This window comes from Ovis aries, chromosome 11, assembly GCF_016772045.2.
Source record: "Ovis aries strain OAR_USU_Benz2616 breed Rambouillet chromosome 11, ARS-UI_Ramb_v3.0, whole genome shotgun sequence".
NCBI lineage: Eukaryota > Metazoa > Chordata > Mammalia > Artiodactyla > Bovidae > Ovis > Ovis aries.
The window spans coordinates 3,596,821-3,602,909 of NC_056064.1; the positions used below are offsets into that span (position 1 = coordinate 3,596,821).

Below are 6,089 nucleotides of genomic sequence, written 5' to 3' on the forward strand. Positions count from 1 at the left end.
AAATGACTTTCAAAGCAAAACTTTGTAAGATGTAAAGTGCTTAGTACATTAGAGCCATTCAACATATTTTTTTTTTTCCTCTCACTATGTGCCTGGTTCTCTTTCTTTAATGAAGCTACTATCATCTATCTCCTGGTTCCAGTTTACCACTGAGCATTTTGTCAGATACAGAAGTGAATTACATTTGTCATTATTCTCTGAGACAAGAGAAATCTTGTAGGAATCTTTTTAAAATAATCATTAAAGTAACAGATCTAATCATTGTCCATGTATATGCACATTCACCTTGGTGAAACAAAAATGGACCAAGGGGGCCCAAATCCAAGTTTAAATCAAACTCTTTGTTTTTTAAACAGGGTTTTATTTTATCACACCATAAATTCTTCCTCCATTATCCTTTAAGTGTGACTGGGCATCTGAAGGTATTCTTTTTTATCTATGTACTTTCTCAAACAACCTTTAGTCATTGTTTTTCTATTATAATTCAGCAAAGAATTCTCATTATTTATCAGACAGACCAAAATTCATTTTCAAGAATATTTTATAAAGTAGAAATACTTATATCACTTTTGGAATGAGGCTTAACTATTTCAAAATTAGAAATATTCTTACTTAATGGTCATAGAAAAATGGACATATTTGATTCAATCTCTTCCTTTCTTTTTGCAAACGAGGAAATGGAATTTCAGAAAAGTGATGTTTCATGCTCAAGATCAAACAAGTTTCAATGCCTAAGCTGACAACCTAGGTCTTTTACTCTGGGTCTAAGGCTCTTCATACTAAAGCTGCAGCTTCTTGGTCCTCTTCTTTACACAGTGACAGTCTAATAGCATAAAAAGAAAAATAAGCAATAAATAAGCAAATAAATATAGTAATTACAAAATATGGTAATAAAAAGCAACATTTACCAAGTTTTTAGTGTGTGGCAGGGACCATTCTAAGCACGTTTTTCATTAATTTGTATTCACTGCTTATACACTCCTTTGAGGTGGATACTACTGCTAACTTTCATAGATGGATAAACCTGAGGCATAGAGAGACAGAATGATTTGTTCATGGTCACAGAACTAGGAAGCAGTGGAGCAGAATTCAAGCCCAAAAGAGACAGAGTCACAGAGCCATTAAGTGTAAGGACCAGATTAGAAAGGAGCCAGTCCCCAGTAGAGCAAGGTATGAAAAGTTCTTGAATTAGGAAAAAGTCGGATGTGTCAAAACACTAATGGAGGAAGAATGACATAAGATAACAAGGGAAAAAATGGCAAAGGGCAAATTACACAGGGTGTTGAATGCTTGAATAAAAGGTGAGTTTTTAAGCAGCAAAATGGAAAGCACTGAATACTTTTTAAATGTATCATAAGATGATATGAATTAGATTTAAGTTCACTCTGGCTAGAGAATCCTTATTGAGATTTGGGAAATAATTTGACAATCATTTCTTTCTTCCTTTATTCAATAATTCATTTATTTAACAAGAATTTGCAAAGTGCTAATTTTAGCACCTAATCTCACCCCATATTTCCTTGTAATTTCCTATAATAAGAAATATCTCTTATTTACCAAACCATATATTCACTAACAGCAAATAGTTTTATAACCAGAAGTTTTCCAATAATTTCTGAAAATTAGCAGCTTATACAGCACTAACACATGTAGTGTCTTTCCAGTAGTCATGCATGGATGTGAGCTGGACTATAAAGAAAACTGAGCATTGAAGAATTGATGCTTTTGAAGTGTGGTGTTGGAGAAGACTCTTGAGAGTCCCTTGAACTGCAAGGAGATCCAACCAGTCCATCATAAAGGAAATCAGTCCTGAGTGTTCATTGGAAGGACTGATGCTGAAGGTGAAGCTCTAATACTTTGGCCACTTGATGCAAAGAACTGACTCATTAGAAAAGACTGTGATTCTGGGAAAGATTGAAGGCAGGAGAAGGAGATGACAGAGGTCGAGATAGTTGAATGGCATCAGCAATTCAATGAACTTGAATTTGAGTAAGCTCTGGGAGATGGTGATGGACTGGGAGGCCTGGCATGCTGGAGTCCATGGGGTCACAAACAGTTGGTCTCAACTGAGCAACTTATCAACAACAACATGTCCTTGAAATATAAATTAATCAACTGGCTATCTCTATTAAGTCAACCAATTGTTTAAAGAAAATACTCTTTTTTTGGAAACAACTGTTTATTTTGACATCATGTACTATTCCTTAGAATTTTAGTGTTCTTGCTTTGTATTTCCAGATAAGAATATAAAAACTGTTGCAAAATAGTAAATATACATTACTCTGAGAGGTGGATACTAGGCTCCAACAATGTTAAGTAGTGCTTATACTCTCAGCTACAGAGATTATACTGAGACATGGCACAAACCTAAGGGTTTTCAGTCTTGGTAGATCATTCACCTTATATATTTAGCAAATAGACAAAAGAAATAAAAAATCATGAGTACCCTGAAACATATATATTTCCCTCATGTATCCAATAGTTTGATTTATTAAGTATCTACTATGTACAAGGTGTTATTCTAAAGCACTATGGAAGGGATAAATTATATGCATGTAATTTTCCCTTAATGATATGAGGCTTTGATATCATGCAATATTACCTCATGTTGTTAGACAATAATACCAAAGATCAGAGTTTGCAGTAAACCTTTTGCAGAAACCTAAAAGTAGCTTTCCCTGTAAAACTGCATTGTGTCATATTTACTGAAGCAGAAGTATCTTCAAATGTTCAAAAGACTAAAAATGAAATTTCAATGGCCACAGATGTATTAAAGGATCATTCATCTTTTTATTCACAGAACCACAGGTTCATAAAATCTCTGAATAGAAAGAGACCTACAGGGCATTCAGTCCAATGCTCCTGGATGCACGGTAACAGAAGAATTACCTGGGGTGCTTTTAAGCAATATAGATTCCCAGGCTCTGGACACTAGAGATTGATTCAGCAGGTCAGGATGGAGCCAGGAAATCTGTACTTTGTACAAGATTACCAGATAATTCTGATATATAGCCAGGTTTGAAAACACAAATTTAGTCCAACACCTGGATCTGTTATTTAAACATGGTCTGTGCTATCTTTCCTAACAAGTTGTCATTTATGATTAATCTCTGCTTTAATATACCTTAGAATAGAATAGGACCTTGACTCTAAGGCAGCTGTAATTGCTGTAGTTATTAGAATGTCATTAATATTATATATACATGTATTATAGACACTTATGTGTAGTTGCCTGTTGATATGTGTGTGGGGGGCATGGTGGTGGGGTGGCGAGGGCTTGCTAGGTAGCACTAGTAGTAAAGAACCCACCTCCCAATGCAGGAGACTTAAGAGAAATGGGTTCGATCCGTGTCAGGAAGATCCCTTGGAGGAAGGCATGGCAACCCACTCCAAGTATTCCTTCCCGGAGAGTCCCATGGACAGAGGAGCCCGATGAGCTATGGCCCATAGGGTTTCAAAGAGTTTGACATGACTGAAGCGACTTAACATGCACGTACGAGTTAGGTATGTGTGCTCAGTCATGTCCGACTCTTTGTGACCCCGTGATAGCCCACCAGACTCCTCTGTCCATGTAAATTTCCATGCAAGAATACTAGAGTGGTTACCATATCCTACTCCAGGGGCTCTACCTGACCCAGGGATTGAACTCACGTCTCATGTGCCTCCTGCATTTGCTGGTGGATTCTTTACTGCTGTGCCATCTAGAAAGCCCCATTTGTAAACATATGCCTCTAAAAACAAGGCTGTAAGCTGCATGAGGGCAGATTCTAGGGCTACTTTCTTTACTGTTTCACATCCAGCACTTAGTTCAGACCTTGACATTTAGGAGGCAGACATTAACTTTTGTTGAATATTTATCTGATTGAATGCTGCTACTGCTGCTGCTAAGTCGCTTCAGTCGTGTCCGACTCTGTGCGACCACATAGACGGCCTTCTACCAGGCTCCCCCGTCCCTGGGATTCTCCAGGCAAGAACACTGGAGTGGGTTGCCATTGCCTTCTCCAATGCATGAAAGTGAAAAGTGAAAGTGAAGTCGCTCAATGGTGTCTGACTCTTAGCGACCTCATGGACTGTAGCCTACCAAACTCCTCCGTCCATGGGATATTCCAGGCAAGAGTACTGGAGTGGGGTGCCATTGCCTTCTCCAATGATTGAATGAGGTCCTTCCTTTACTTGACTCGATGCCTCTCTGAAATATCCATCTACTGTGCTAGTTTTTATAATTCTAGGAAACTGGTTAAGTCCATACTTTAAATACTAGGCATTAAAACACAAATAAACTGCATTCTTCTCTTCTCTCAAGGCTCTTAATTATTTACCTAGAAGGGCTGAGACAGATACTTTTAATCAAAAATGGCTATGCAATGTCAAAATAAGTATGAAATAAAGGTGGGAACTGAGAGGAAGGTAACTCACCTTGCTGCAATTAATGTAGAGGAAGGAGAGAAATAGATGTCAAGATACGTTTTTCAAGATAAGTGTTTCTGGGACTTCCCTGGTGGTCCAGTGGTTAAGACTTCACCTTCCAATTCAGAGTTGCCAGGTTTGATCCCTGGTCAGGGACCTAACCTCCCACATGCCCCTGGGACCAAAAAAAAAAAAAGAAAGAAACATAAACAGAAGCAATATTGTAACAGATTTGATAAGTATATATATATATATTTGATAAGTATATATATATTTGATAAGTGTGTGTGTATGTATGTATATATATATATATGTGTATATATATATATAAACAAAAAACAAAGCAAGTGTTGCTGAAACTTGGCCTCTGTTCACCAGTGCCAAGTATAAAGGAGGAGGCAGCGTTTGGGGTAAAGTGAAAAAAAACTAGCTTTAAATTGCTCTGCAGGCAAAGGGGGCCATAGTAGGCTAATGTGATCCACCCTGGAGATGCTAGTGAGGAGTCTGACAGTGTTCAAGGAGCAGGGTGTGATCAGCTCAGGGACAATTCAGGGATTGGTTGGCATCAAGGTGAAGTTTCAAGCACTATGAACCTTCTAGCTTCAACTAGTCTAGGGTTTATCTTCTTGCAGTCAGCAGTTTTCCTCTGGAAGGGGTCTGCTTCCTGTAAAAACAATTTACGGATGTGTGTCAGGAATCTATCTGTATCTTTCAGGGAACTGTGAGTTTGATGATTCTGCTATGTAGCAGAATTATAGTCTAACTTGTTACCAGCTCCGAAGCCCAAAAGCTATACTTTGTTTCTACATCTTCACCTTTCCCAATCATTAACTTTTTTTTTTTTTTTTTTACTTTACAATATTGTATTGGTTTTGCCATACATCAACATGAATCCACCATGGGTGTACACGTGTCGCCAATCCTGAACCCCCTTCCCACCTCCCTCCCCATACTCTTGAGTCTGCATTTTACTTCAAAAAATAAGGACAGAGGAGCTTGTACATGGTTTCACAAGTGATGCTAAGTTGAGTCTTGATGGTTTAGCATTTGAATTATTGAACATTCACATGCATTAAATCAAGTAGAACAAATTATATTCCTCTTCTATAGGGTAGCCTTTTAAACATAGATAACTCTGTCTCCCAAACTTTTTCTAGGACAAATATCCAATTTCCTACAATTATTTCTCACAAAACTATTTTTTTGTTTGCTTATTTTTGTTCCATAGCAGAGTAAATAATATAAAGAAGACTCTGATGGCAAGAAATGTAGCACATGACATTCAAGTTAAAGAGGTGCAGCTGAACTCCAAAGGCATCTACTATACTCATGAATAGCATGATTCCTGTAGTTACAGTGTGAGTTACAAAGCAGCAGCACTGGTATACAGACCATCAACAAAACCCAAGCTTCCTCCCTCAGCATCCTAAATCAAATTGAAAGCTGCAAGATGATCAACACAAATGGATTTAAAATGAGACAATAATAATTGTTCGTCTTACCATCTTGGTTAACTTCATAGACTAACTTCCACAATCAACAAATAGAGGAATCATGTAAACATTTCCAGGTAAGCAGTGCTATTTAATAAGCTAGGAAAAGATAGCTCAGAGTTGATGTTGTCATAGAAACAATTCTTGCCTATTAAATCAGTGAAAGGGTAAGAAAAAATGTGGACTTAT

The 6,089-nt window shown here is 37.5% G+C and overlaps 1 long non-coding RNA gene across 1 annotated transcript; it reads right to left on the reverse strand.

Moving 5' to 3' along the window:
* Positions 1-340: 340 nt before the first annotated feature.
* LOC121820702 (uncharacterized) lies at positions 341-4,583 on the reverse strand. Its single transcript, XR_006061396.2, has 2 exons — positions 4,417-4,583; positions 341-823 (listed from the first exon to the last, which is right to left on the reverse strand). It is a non-coding gene; the product is annotated as an uncharacterized LOC121820702 (long non-coding RNA).
* Between the last annotated feature and the right edge of the window lie 1,506 nt (positions 4,584-6,089).